This window comes from Portunus trituberculatus, chromosome 22 (assembly GCF_017591435.1).
Source record: "Portunus trituberculatus isolate SZX2019 chromosome 22, ASM1759143v1, whole genome shotgun sequence".
In the NCBI taxonomy this organism is placed as follows: Eukaryota; Metazoa; Arthropoda; class Malacostraca; order Decapoda; family Portunidae; genus Portunus; species Portunus trituberculatus.
In genome coordinates this window covers 3,148,911-3,163,910 of record NC_059276.1, presented here as the reverse complement: position 1 = coordinate 3,163,910, position 15,000 = coordinate 3,148,911, and the positions used below count along the sequence as shown (strand labels likewise).

General features: G+C 40.5%; 1 protein-coding gene across 2 annotated transcripts in view; it reads right to left on the bottom strand.

Moving 5' to 3' along the window:
* LOC123507586 (sialidase-like) overlaps positions 1-15,000 on the bottom strand; it is a 167,770-nt gene that overhangs the window by 113,084 nt on the left and 39,686 nt on the right. The window contains exon 1 of one of the 2 annotated variants that reach the window (XM_045260577.1): positions 9,043-9,646. The exons of the other annotated variant lie outside the window; for it this stretch is intronic. The gene's annotated coding sequence lies outside the window, so the exon portion shown is untranslated. Of the gene's footprint in view, positions 1-9,042; positions 9,647-15,000 lie in introns of those variants that run through there. 2 annotated transcript variants of the gene reach the window in all.

Sequence of the window (15,000 nt, the reverse complement as noted above, 5' to 3'; positions counted from 1 at the left end):
TCTCTCTCTCGGCACCGTTTCCTTTACGTTCAGTCGAGTATGAAACTTCCGTCTTTTTATTTATTTTTCTTTTTTTATTGTTTTGGGGTCACCTAATTACTGATAATGACGCTGGGAAACAGGTGGGGGGAGGAGGAAGAGGAGGAGGAGGAGGAGGAGGAGGAGGAGGAGGAGGAGGAGGAGGAGGAGGAGGAGGAGGGAAGGTGTGGTGGTTGTAGTGTGTAAAATTATAATAACGACAGTAGTAGTAGTAGAAGTAGAAGTAGAAGTAGAAGAAGAAGAAGAAGAAGAAGAAGAAGAAGTAGTAGTAGTAGTAGTAGTTAAGAAAACGTAGGAAAAAGAAACGAAAGAGTTAGAAGGGATGGAAAATTATGATAGGTAGTAGTAGTAGTAGTAGTAGTAGTAGTAGTAGTAGTAGTAGTAGTAGTAGTAGTAGTAGTAAATAAAAACTGATGACAAAGCAAAGATGGATCAATGGAAATCAAAAACTTTCTCTTTCTTCTTCCACTTTCCGTAACTCCTTCTTCCTCTTTATCATGACTCCTTCTCTTTACTTCGCTCCTCCTCCTCCTCCTCCTCCTCCTCCTCCTCCTCCTCCTGCCTCACTCTCTCGAAACATTATCAAAGAACACAGCAATTTCCAACCTGAACGGAATGAAAGGAAGTTTTTAAACAAAATTTCACTTCTAAACTTAAATTCTTCCTGTACATAAATCTAGCAATACTGAGAGAGAGAGAGAGAGAGAGAGAGAGAGAGAGAGAGAGAGAGAGAGAGAGAGAGAGAGAGAGAGAGAGAGAGAGAGAGAGAGAGAGAACCAGGAAAAACAGAGGAAAATAAATGGAGAAAAATATAAAAATATGAAAAATAAAAGTAAAAACAAAATGGAGAGAGAGAGAGAGAGAGAGAGAGAGAGAGAGAGAGAGAGAGAGAGAGAGAGAGAGAGAGAGAGAGAGAGAGAACCAAGAAACCAAAACACTTCCCCTTAACCGGTTCTCTTCCCATCATCCCCTCGTACTGGCCACACACACACACACACACACAGTAAGGACTCTTCATACCCTTCCTGTACTCTCTCTCTCTCTCTCTCTCTCTCTCTCTCTCTCTCTCCACATCCTTCTCTTGTTTTTCCTACTTGTTATTTTCCTTCGCTTTCTTACTTTCTTAATTTTCTTTTCCTTCTTTCTCTCCTCCCTTCGTTTTCTCAATACGACAGAGAGAGAGAGAGAGAGAGAGAGAGAGAGAGAGAGAGAGAGAGAGAGAGAGAGAGAGAGAGAGAGAGAGAGAGAGAGAGAGAGAGAGATTTTGTTTGTCACTGTAAATGAAAAAGAGCGAAGCGTGAAGAGAAAATAAAAGATAACAAAAATATAGAAAGATAAAATGAAATAGAAAAAGGGCAAAAATAAACGAGATAAAAATAAAAGATAAGAAAAAAAAAGATAAAAGAAAGACGTGAAAAGAAAAAGAAAAAGAAATTGCAAATAGAAGCAAAGATAAAAGACAAAAATAAGAGAGAGAGAGAGAGAGAGAGAGAGAGAGAGAGAGAGAGAGAGAGAGAGAGAGAGAGAGAGAGAGAGAGAGAGGTGAAGGTTAAAACTAAAAGAAAACAAAAAGAAGTTAAAAGCAATAAAGATTTAGATAAGGAAGGAAAGAAAAAGAAATAGGAAAGTGAGGAAAAAAATACATGAAGAAAGAAAAGAGAAGAAGAAATAAGTAAATAGTAATGCGTTGAAAATAGGAAGGAAAATTCTCTCTCTCTCTCTCTCTCTCTCTCTCTCTCTCTCTCTCTTATACTAACATACTATTGACAAGTCTGGTTACGTGTGTGTGTGTGTGTGTGTGTGTGTGTGTGTGTGTGTGTGTGTGTGTGTGTGTGTGTGTGTGGGAATAACAAGTGTTCATCGTTGAATGAGGAATATATGGTACGTACACACACACACACACACACACACACACACACACACACACACACACACACACACACACACACACACACACACACACACACACACTTAGCTTTTAAAAATTTAGCAATATTAGCTGTTGTTGTAGAGGAGGAGGAGGAGGAGGAGGAGGAGGAGGAGGAGGAGGAGGAGGAGGAGGAGGAGGAGGAGGAGAAAATAAAAACAGACACAAACAAGTGAAGAAACACATTTAAGAAAATACCACACACCCAATCACACACCAACACCCACCCACCCACACACACACACACACACACACACACACACATACAGAGAGCACGTGACACAGAAACATTACGTCCTTAGTGCAGTATAAAGAAACGTACCTTGGTGTAATTAACTTTTCACGCACGTGGGATTAAAGTGTGAAGCAAAGCAAGCGAGGAAGGAAACACCGAAACAGCGAAGAAAACGTTCTGCTGAGTAAATAAGGAAAGCAGCACGAACTAGTCATAGGAAGAAAATGGGAAATGGAGGTAATGTTTGTGAAGGAAAGAGAGGAAAACTGAAGGGAAAAAATAGAAATGGGTAAGTTTATGAGGGAAAGAAATAATAGGAAAATGGGAAATGATATAGGAAAAGTGTATGAAGGAAAGAGAGGAAAACTAAAGGTAAATAACAGAAAAGATGAAGGAAAGTTTATGAAGGAAAGAAGAGAAGAAATCTAAAGGGAAAAATTGAAAAGATGGAGAAGTTTACGAAGGAAAGAGGAAAACAATAGAAAATAAAAGTTAATGAAGAAAAGGAGAGGAAAACAAGATAAAAAAAGGAAAGATGAAGGAAAGTTTATAAAGGAAAGAAGAGAAGCAATCTAAGAGGAAACATTGAAAAGATGGAGGAAAAGTTTATGAAGAAAGAAAGAGGAAAAGTATGTCAACTAGAGGACAAAATTGGACACGAACTCAATCATTACGTAAAGAAAACATGAGTTAGCCATTGGAAAAATATAGAAAAGGATGAAAAAAGGTAGTTTGTGAACCAGAAGAAAAAAAAACAAGTTAGAGTAAGATTAAAATATAAGACAAGCTGAAAAGATGATGGTAAACGAGAAGATAAATTACATTAGCTAAAAAAAAGTTAACGAAAGGAAAAATATAAATGATAAAAGAAAAGTAGTTTATAAATCAGAGAAAATCTATCAAATACAAAAAGAAAGCCAATTAAACCATCTTAACTTCAGTACTGAGGCACATTTTTTGAGTGTGATTAGACGATTTTATTTACATTAAGAAGGGTTTAAGAAGGTTTGAAGATTAATGGCCTGAGTCTTCACTATTTTCTTCCCCACATAAGTTTCTCAAGCTGTATGCAATCACCAAGCAGAGTAAATATGAAAGAGCGTCATAGCGCTGAAGGAATAAAGCAAAAAAGAGTAACATTGAGGACAAAATACATTCATGCACAAGATGATGAAAGAAAATAAAGAGAGAGAAAACTAAATTCAATGTATAAATGAGATAATATTCAGAAAAAAAGTACCAAAAAATAAATGAACGATAAAGAAATAAACGTTACAAGATACAGAGGAAGGAATTCATATAAAAAAACGTCATACCGTTACACTTGACTTCATGACCAAAGGGAGAAAAAAAAAAAAAAAAAAAACTACTGGTATATAAAAAAAAATTCCATTAAGTCATATCAGAATATAACAAAGAGAAAATGCATGAAGTAAACCAAACTAGAGTCTACAATGACTAATATTCAACACGATCATAAATTCTGAACTCAAATACAGAATTATAAGGAGGCATTACCCAATAGAAAAAATAATAAAATAAGCTGACATGATAAACGACGATGATGAAGATGATGATGATGAAACAGCAAATCAATTCACAAGCCAAAAATGAGCCGTGAAGTGTGAAGATAAGTGAAATATAAGAAAAAAGTAACGTTGAAAAGATGATAACGATGATGATGAAGATGAAACAGCAAACCAATACACAAGAACACAATTGAGCTGTGAAGATGAAAATAAAAGTAAAACGTAATAAATTGAAATGATGATAATGACGAAAATGACAAGATGAAATACTAAAAACTAAATACATAACTAAGCAAATAATGAGTCGTGAAATATAAAAATCATATAGTGAAAGGTAAGAAAATATATGATGAAATAGAAGTAAAAAAAAAAAATACTAAGCTGAAATGATGATAGTGACGAAAATGATGAAGATGAAACTAAAACAACGAAAATTATGAAAAATAAACTATAAAGTAAAGAATATAAAGGAAAATAATGAATGTGAAGTATGAAAATGAAATATTGAAACGAAAGAATCTAAAATAATGACAATGATGATGAAGATGATGAAGTTAGAACACCACTCATCAAACTTCCCATCTCATCAGCAGCTGCAAGAACAAGACGCAACAATACCTAGAACAGAAACACAGGATACGGAAAACATCACGAGAACTGAACACTTTCCCAGAACCACCACCACCACCACCACCACGACCTATCTTGTTCCCCACAATACCTCCTCTCTACCATTACCTTGCCCTCCTCCATTCCTCACCCACCTGTGACCTCGACGGGAGAAGGGCTGGTCAAACTAACCCTGACACACACACACACACACACACACACACACACACACACACACACACACACACACACACACACCGGTCAGCACCAACACCACCAGAACCTACTTTCACCACCACACACATTACAATATCTTCTCACATACATATCAGAAGCCAAATTTCCTAGTCTGTCCTTCCTTTGTGTTCCTTTGGGTCGTAACGTCGCATCAATTCCTGTGAAGCCCAAACACTGATTTAGCAACAGTAATTTGGTATTGTAATGTAAAGTCCATTACCGGGAGGCACACACTGCACCCTAATGACGCAATAACCTTAATGTCGAGAATATTCACTCTAATAACAATAGCAGTAATAGTAATGATAATAATAATAATGGTCGATGCTGTGATGAAGGAATGTAGTGATAATCTTCTAATGGATTTTAAGGGTGGGGCTCCAATGGTTTTATTTGATACTTTCATCCATTAACGTCTTCCACTACTGCTACTACTACTACTACAGTCTCCTCTCTCTTCGCAAACACACTTTCAATGCTCCTAGGCAAACTCGGCCCATCGCTGTCTCGGCCCATCGGCATCTCGGCCCATCGCCAACTAGGCATCTCGGCCCATCGCCAACTCGGCCCGTTAGAATACCAACTCGGCCCGTTAGAATACCAACTCGGCCCATGTAGAAATTGCTATCATTTTTTTTTTCATGACAAGAGCGTGGCAGAAACTGAATGAGCAGCGATACTAATATTTGATATTGATAGTAGACTTACAATATGTAGACTTACAAAGGCTAAAACTCATAAAAACAGTGAAATGAAATAAAAAAGTAAAATACAGCTAAAAACAGTAAAATGAAATCACAAAGTAAAATACAACTAAAAACAGTAAAATTAAATCAAAAGTGAAATACAACTAAAACAGTAAAATGAAATCAAAAGTAAAATACAACTAAAAACAGTAAAATGAAATCAAAAGTAAAATACAACTAAAAACAGTAAAATGAAATCACAAAGTAAAATACAACTAAAAACAGTAAAATTAAATCAAAAGTAAAATACAACTAAAAACAGTAAAGTGAAATCAAAAGTAAAATACAACTAAAAACAGTAAAATGAAATCACAAAGTGAAATACAACTAAAAACAGTAAAATTAAATCAAAAGTAAAATACAACTAAAAACAGTAATATGAAATAAAAAAGTAAAATACAACTAAAAACAGTAAAATGAAATCAAAAGTAAAATACAACTAAAAACAATGAAATGAAATCAAAAGTAAAATACAACTAAAAACAATGAAATGAAACCAAAAGTAAAATACAACTAAAAACAATAAAATACATGCAATCAAATGTTAAAATTATGGATTAACTGCAATATGATGTGAGACAGCCCTTAGTAAGTTCTTGGTAGAACGCTGGCCATTATTGAATTCTTCCCATAGGTACACAAGTTGTCCATGTTGTTTCCGATACTTTTTTTTCTGGTACCTCAAAACTTTTCCATCCGACAAAAACCTTACTTGAATGGAGACCAGCTTGGCTTCATCATGTAGAAGTTTTACTAACAGGTAAAAGTTTAGTTGGCCTTTCCTCGCCTTCAAATTTAGTCTGCAGTGCCAACCTTCAACATCGTTGTTTGTGCGTATACTTCGTTGGAATGCGCACCAAGAAGTCGGAGGCCATATGCTTGAGGTAATCCACGTTGTCCTGACATAGTCAAGAAGTTGTAGCAGTGGTGGCGATCCGTTGGCTTTCCTGTAAAATCTCATGAATAAATCTTCAATGTTCTCGGCTGGCACATATGGCAGAGAAAGTAGCTTTCTTAAGTACTTGTGCATATCAACGTCATTAGTATAAGGACTCTGAAGGCCAAGTTCTTGCATTTTCCTCCATACGGCTTGGCCCCAATGAAATACACACCCACGAATCTCAACCTCTGGGAAGATTTCAGGAATTGCGCGCCAAACGCTTGCCTCGAAATCAATTAAAATTTCCGTTAATTTAAAACTATCACCGATGATTTCTTTTGTTTTAGCCAGAATTTTCTTATAGTCTCTCCTCCGTTTTCCTGACATTAGAGCAAATAAAAGAGGAACTTGTTTAAAATTTCCATCACGCTGCACAAATGCATGAATGCTAAAGAGCTGCGTGAAGGGCTGTCTCACAACTTTAAAAGTGGCGTCAGCATACCATCGTTTTGCCTTTGCAAGTAGCTTCAGCTGATCATTAGTAGCAAAAATCAAATGGCGCCTTTCACCTACACGAACATCATATTTTAAAAACTCTGATGGTATGTGATCCTCATTTAAGTCAAAGTTCAGGTCAAGTGGCTCGTCTGGTCTGTTTGCCCTGCGTCTTCGGTTTCCTTGACGCGCCAAGTTAATAGGAGCAGGAAGTGAAGTCAGAGGAACATTTGGGTCCACGTGTTCCCTTAGAACCTCGTCTACTATGTCTGCTGCGGGGCGGAAGACATCTTCCATTGCCTTTGTCTTAACTATGGATGACACTTTTGATGAGAGGGCAGGGCAGGCTTCGGGTGGATGGCAGTGGTCCATCTCTCCCGAATATACTCATTATTATTATGTTCTTTTATTACTGCAGGGCATGTTGTGTTTTATTTCTTACAGTACAACGCCAATGTACACAAACGTTAGTTTTCCTTTTCACAGTGTATGAATACCCGACACTATCTATAAGTTTATGTTGCCCTCTCTGTGTGGAAGAACAAACTTTTTCATATGTCACAATTTCACTGGGACTTTCTGTTTCAGAGTGCCCTGCTGCCACAGCACCATTGATAGGCACTGGGATTTCATTTGCACCATTGATAGGCACTGGGATTTCATTTGCTTGGGAGAAGCACAGGTGACACATCCAGTCAATTTCCTCCTTCTCTCACTGCTGCACGATATGCGGCCCTAGTTATTCCAGTTCCACATTTACGATGTTGCCACAAATTGCAACTATCGCATAACAACGCCTCCTGTAAATAATATAAAAGTATCATTAATAAAGAGTCTGCAGGCTCTCTAAACACATGCACATACACACGCACACACAGTTTTTCATCCGCGTACCAATATGTGATTATCACATTATAAGAATACACTTAGATTTCATTTTACCTGTAAAGGGCGCACGGTATTCCGCAGACCAAACAGTTACTCTCCATATTGAGTGACCAGTCCTTCTTCGTCGAAGTGCAGGCGAAATCTAACCTGTTTCCCAAAGCAGTCCACCACCTCGCTTTTTAATCACGTCACGTTACTAATGAAAGGAGGGAGGGAAGGGAGGGAGGGGATAGGGAGGGTTTGGAGGTAGGAGGTGTGTACACGTGTGTGTGTGTGTGTGTGTGTTTGTAACTAGTACACACACACACACACACACACACACACACACACACACACACACACACACACTCACACGAAAATCACACACACACACACACACACACACACGCGAAAATCACAAACACGTCACGTTACTAATGAAAGGGGGGAGGGAAGGGATAGGGGGTGGGGAGGAAGGGAGGGTTGACAGCAGTTGACGGTAGGGAGGGAGGGGATACACGTGTGTGTGTTTGTGTGTGTGAAATCCCTCTTGTAACTAGTACAATTATAATTATAATTTTCCGAACTGGCGGTTCGGCGTGTGTTTGTGTGTTTATGTTCGCTTGTGTATGTGTACACACACACACACAATACACTGTACACTCTCACTAAGTGGAGAAGTGGTATGTGTGGACGAGTGTCAGTCATATGAACAAAATTAATTTCATAAACATGGAAAAAGAGACAATACATAAAGAGCCAAGCAGCATTTAATCGTCGGTGATATCCAAGGAGAGTAAAGGGTAAAAGCTTTACTCTCCTTGGTGATATCCCTCTACGTCATTATTTGTGCGTATGCTTTGACCAAACACGCACCAATCTGCTGGTGTCCATCGTCCAGTAATCCAAGTATCACGTATATAGGTCGATCGTCAACTCACGACAAGATCCGACAGGTACCTGCGACTCAGAGCTAGAAAAAGTTATTTGAATATGTTGTTCTGGAAGGAACGAAGAGAGAGAGAGAGAGAGAGAGAAATATGGGAAATGGAGGAGGAAAATAACTGACACCTGATAAGATAAGGACGGGCCACGGTCAGTCAGTCTCTCTCTCTCTCTCTCTCTCTCTCTCTCTCTGCTGCCGGCCCGCGGCCAGTCCCTCCCTCCCTCTCATTATCTCTTTCTTTCTCTCATATCAAGAACAGATATCAGAAAACCTGCTGGTGTATAACAAGTGTATCTATTGAATTACTGCTTCCATTAATAGCTGAAAAGGAAAATGTAGCACACATTGAACTGGGTAGTAGTAGAACAGATGGTCCGAGTTGGTGGAGATAATGGTCCGACTTGGTCATGTAAGTGGGCCGAGTTGGCGTTTGAAATGGGCCGAGTTGGCGTTTGAAATGGGCCGAGACAGCGATGGGCCGAGATGGCCCGACACCCTTTCAATCGACTACCACCGCCGTGCCGTGTCTTACCTTCATGGGGCTAAGTGTCCACCATCCTGAGGGCAGAGAGAAGTGAAGTGTTCCGTGTCCACAGGCAAGAAGTAAAGAGACTTATTGAAGAGTATTTACCAATGCCTTTCTCTCACACAAGTACACAGCCTGCCCCTGAGCCAGCTGTCCGCCACACCACCTCTCAAACCTTCCTAGGGCTAAATATATAACCTTCTTCATAGTTTTCAGCACACCACTCGCATACCATCACCACCACCGCCACCACAAACTCTTCAAAGATTCTATCACTGTATTCCCTTCTACTGTACTGATTTTTCCTTGATTATCTCGTTTTCTGGGTATATTTTTCTTTTATTCGCTCCTTTTTTTTCTTTTACGTGAATGCTTCTTTCATATTAGCTTGGTCACCCCTGCTAGCATACTTCCACATCAGAACATTTCCCGCCCTGAGTGCATCCAGTTTAAGGTATTGAAGTGTTGCACAGGTAACCGCCTAAAACACAACAGGCCAGGCAGGAGTATTACTAAACAGAGGTGCGTATTTCCCGGCGAGGCCTCAACGTTGCGCACTTCCTCTCACAAACAGCGCTAAGGAGATACTGCCTTGCCTCGCTCAGCTCGCTCTGCCGGCGCGCGCTACTGCCACCGCCAGGCGCGCCACCCACCACCACTACCTCCTCTACCTCTACCTCCTCTACCACCACCACCATCACCACCTCCACCGCCCGGCCTCAATTGTAAACAAACCATACTCCCACTTTCTCTTACTCTCACTGTATCTCTCCCTCTTTCCCTCTCCCTAGCTATATTCTTTCCCTCCACGCTCTACATTGTCTCTAGAGCTGCTCAGATATTCCTTGCAGGACAGCACAGTCTCCCCCGTGTCCCTCTCAATCCCTCTACATAAATTCAGCTTTAAAACTACTCCTTCCGCTTAAAATGCTCCTTCGTCACGACCAAGAAGTATTTTTCCCTGCCTCCCTCCCCCTGTCCTGCCAGCCCGCGTCACCGCCACCGTGTCCCCCCAGCAGCAATAGGACACACCGCCCCATTGTATCCAGAAAAGGTAGTCAGGACTCCCAAACACAGGTGGAATCATCGTTCGTAAAGGATTTGTAAAAGTAAACAGAAGCAAGGATGGTCCCGCCACGGTCGTCAGCTTCAGACAGGAGAGAAGAAAAGACCGCACCTGCGCTGGCCGCGACACCTGCGTCAGGAGAACAACACCTGTCCTATTGTGCATAAAAGGGCTTCACGGATCACGGGGAATGCCGGAGATTTGTTACCACAGCGGGGAAAAATGTACAGGGGGAGGGAAATAAACGTGGAGAGTGAAGGGAAAAACTGGCAACTAGAGGCAGCGAATCAATAAGAGTGAGGCTCAAAGTTGCAAACAACCGCTAGAAACATGAATTAAGGGACACTGCCAACTTGGTGAAGAACTACCGTCCATTTGCACCGACCGCACACCAGGGTATGGCACGGGCTGCGGCGAGGGCAGGCCAGGAGGAGGGGCGGGAAGCAAGGGGGTGGCGGGAAGAGGCCGTGACAGGCTCCGGGAGGACAAAGAGTAAAGAAGAGGCTGGCCCGGCACTCCACGCTGGCTTCACTCCCCTGCTCCCTTCCCTTCCTCATCCCTCCCCTTCCCCCGTCAATGGCAAACCAAAACAACTTTATCCTCTCTCTCTCTCTCTCTCTCTCTCTCTCTCTCTCTCTCTCTCTCAACGCATTCGTCCCGGTGAAAAATCTTGTAAACTTTGGCGCAATGAAATTAAATAAAAACTTTAATCTTTTCTACACAGCAACGAAAAATATTCTAGGCCACAGTAAAGTATACAGAATTTCACACACACACATTGTGCCGGCTTCTGCTAATTCCATCTCTCTCTCTCTCTCTCTCTCTCTCTCTCTCTCTCTCTCTCTCTCTCTCTCTCTCTCTCTCTCTCCATAATTTCTTCCTCTTCCTTCTCTTGTCATGTTCCCTCCTCCTTTCCCAGTTTCCTCTCATCTTCTCTCCTTACATCCCTTCCTCCCTTCTCATCTTCCTCCTCCTTGCCATTCTTCCTCCCTCGATAATGTCTTCGTATTTTCCTCCTCCTCCTCCTCCTCCTCCTCCTCCTCCTCCTCCTCCTCCTCCTCCTCCTCCTCCTCCTCCTCCCCCTGCTCATATTCTTCCCTCACTCTCTTCCTCGCTTATCTCTCCCGTCTTTCATCTTTCTAACTTTCATACATTTTTCCAACTCACTCACTCACTCACTCTCTCTCTCTCTCTCTCTCTCTCTCTCTCTCTCTCTCTCTGGTTAAATAAGAATGAATGTTGCGCGATTCAGATTGAGAGAGAGAGAGAGAGAGAGAGAGAGAGAGAGAGAGAGAGAGAGAGAGAGAGAGAGAGAGAGAGAGAGAATGTAGACAAATATATACGTAACTAGCCAGACAGACACGGACAGACAGACAGAAGAATAAAATATACCAATTTTTTATACTACTAAAGAGGAAAACAAGAAAAACAAACCGCTCCTTTAAAATCAAACCTAAATAATTAAAACAATAACACTGCAGGGACTAATAAACAATAAAGAGTTAATGGAGCCACAAACAAAGGAAAACAAACAAACAAAGGCAGCTTATGATGTTCACGTTGTAAACACTTTGGCTTAGAGAAGATAAATATTAGCTGGTGGTGGTGGTGGTGGTGGTGGGTGGTGGTGGAGGTGGTGGTGGTGGTGGTGGTGGAAGGAAGGAAGGAAGGAAGGAAGGAAGGAAGGAAGGAAGGAAGGAAGGAAGGAAGGAAGGAAGGAAGGAAGGAAGAAAGAAAGAAAGAAAGAAAGAAAGAAAGAAAGAAGAAAAAAGGAGGAGGAGGAGGAGGAGGAGGAATCGAAGAGACACAGGAAAAGAAGAATTAGGAGGAAGAGGAGAAGAAATACGAGGAGAAAGGAGGAATAGAACAAAGACGGAAGAGGAAGATGAAGAATTATTGATGTGAGTAGTAGTAGTAGTAGTAGTAGTAGTAGTAGTAGTAGTAGTAGTAGTAGTAGTAGTAGTAGTAGTAGTAGTAGTAGTAGTAGGAACACCAATCATAACACACAACACACACACACACACACACAGACACACTAGTAATATTAACGTTAATCATCCCTTTAGTGTTCCTTCACATTTACACAAAGAGCAATATTACTAGAGTCACTTTCATTCACACTGTTCTAGTCACGCTTGTTTACATAATGCACGCTTCTCTCTCTTTCCCTCATCAAACTTCGCTATTCACATTCGAGAGAGAGAGAGAGAGAGAGAGAGAGAGAGAGAGAGAGAGAGAGAGAGAGAGAGAGAGAGAGAGAGAGAGAGAGAGAGAGAGAGAGTTATGCTTCACTTTCACCTCGCCTGAAGCCCTCGCATCACAAGTACAGCCCCGTTAGGTCATCTCTGCTTTAACACACTCGCGGGGCTTGGAAGAGGAGTGGAGTTATTTTGAGAGTGAAGCGGCAAACAGTAACACATGAATAACGTACTGGGTCTTCCTGCCTCGCCACGGCCTCAAGTCACTCAAGGTTACAAAATGAGTTCCTTGATTCTTACCCGTTTGGTTATCTTACCGCTATTACTCTGTTCTTTAAGGTTATTGAGGTGTTTATTAATGGTTATCCGTTTCCCTTCCTTACTGAAAGTCTCGCGATGCTTTAATATGAGCTAAATTATTCTTTACCATTCAATTCTTACTACGATTGATTCTTAGCCATTGAATTGTTACTGCTATTTTTTTTTTTTTTCTCTCCCCAAAGTCTATAGATAGTCAATAATGTTCTGTGTTTTCCTTCCTGCATAACAGCCTCACTCACTGCAAGATTTCAATACTTGTGTCCTTATTCCTAACCATTTAATTCTCTCTACCATTTATTTTTCTCCCAAAAGTCTACAGATAATCAATAATGTTCTATATTTTCCCGCTTGATAGCCTCACATACTGGAAGATTTCAATACGAGTTTCCTGATTCCTAACCATTTAATTCTCTCTACCATTTATTTTTCCCCCCAAAGTCTATAGTCAATAATATTCTGTGTTTTCCCGCTTGATAACCTCACTCACTGGAAGACTTAAATACGAGTTTCCTTATTCCTAACCATTTAATTCTCCTTACAATTTTTTTTGTCTCCAGTCTACAGATTATTAATAACGTTCTTTGTTTTCCTTCCTGCCTGATAATCTCACTCACTGGAAGATTTTAATACGAGTTTCCTGATTCTTATCCATTTAATTCTCTCTACGATTTTTTTTTTTCTCCCCGAAGTCTATAGAGATCATTAATAACTTCCTGTGTTTTCCTTCCTGCCTGAAAATATCACTCGCTGGAAGGTTTTAATATGAGTTTCCTGGTTCTTAACCATTTAGCTCTCTCAATACCAATATACCAGTTTTTCTAAGGCTACAGAGGAAACTAATGCGGTTCTTGTGGCTGCCTTCCTTCCGCCTCAAAAAAAAAAAAAAAAAAACATGCAAAGGAAGCTTTAGACTAAATTGTTAACCATCTAGTTCTGTCAGTACCAATATTCTTGTTTCTTTCTCTATATTCCTTGTTAATTAGAGATGATTTGTCGTAATAAAGGATGTTTTTCTTACTAATGACGTAGAATCTGTTATCGCTGCAGCCATGAAACAGTCCTTGAAAACGTCGATAACTACCATTAAACACTTTCTATTTCTTCTGTGCTTTTGCGAGTGCCAAGGAGGTCGGAAAAAGACAATTAAATAAGATGAAATAAAGATAAAAACCTATCTTATAATGTATTTTACTTAACAGTCTCCTTAGGGCCAATAGGTCAGCTGTTGTTTGTTCTTCCTTGTATTGCTTTGTGTGCCTCCTCCAGTTCATTAATTACTCTTGACGTTATCTTTCCTTAAACTTCCCATACAAATTATAAACGTTTAAGCAAGAGTCATTATTCCCTTCTATTTATCACCACAATCATATCTTCATTATAAGAGTAAGAATACATTCCCATTAAACAACCGCTGATTTTTCGCATCTCCGTTGTGGCGAGTTTAAAAATACCTTCCTTCTCTTATTGACTTTTTCTTTGCGTCTTCGTTAGGTATAAAATTATAACTGGTTCTCGCCCACGTCTATGCTAACCTCCACTTCCACGCCTCTTGTTACCTGTCTGGGCTGATGCTGCAACCCGTTCACGGCCCAGAATATTAATACAGATGTGTACGTACTCTGTGTGTGTGTGTGTGTGTGTGTGTGTGTGTGTGTGTGTGTGTGTGTGTGTGTGTGTGTGTGTGTGTGTGTGTGTGTGTGTGTCGTCGTCGTCTTTAAAACACCGCCCGTGTTCTGTGTAAAGTGTAAAACAATTGGAAATATACAAATACACACAACGCGTTATCTGACACCACGAATATTTCCTTAAACTGCGTTTTCTGTGTTTGTGCGAGGTTGCTTAAAGGGGACGAGCAATCTGCCTAGCGTAAAATGTCAAAAAATAGTAAAAATCAAAGTTCTGAACACATTTCATCGTCCCTTCTGTGTCTTCTCCCGGCGGATCTTTTCCCTAAACTGAGTTCTGATGTGTTTTTTGTTTTTCCTTTGTTTCGTTGTAAGCGCAGAATGAAAGAGAGTGTTACACGCAGTCTTTGATTGTATATTCTTTCTCTCTTTCTTTTACTCTTTTCCTCCTCCTTTAACATGAAAAGAATATGACAAAAATAACTGTTAACAAGAGGGGACTCTAAAAATAACTGTAATTTTTGTGTGGTCAAGGAGAGAGAGAGAGAGAGAGAGAGAGAGAGAGAGAGAGAGAGAGAGAGAGAGAGAGAGAGAGAGAGAGAGAGAGAGAGAGAGATTCAAAAACGTTCGTGTAAAGATGATAATACATGAAATTTGAAGGGTCAGGCGTGGAGGATGCAGCAGTGGCCGGCGTGGGCTGGCGTGCGGGTGGGCAGGCGCGGGAATACGTAATGCCCGTAGTGGCGTGAGGCGG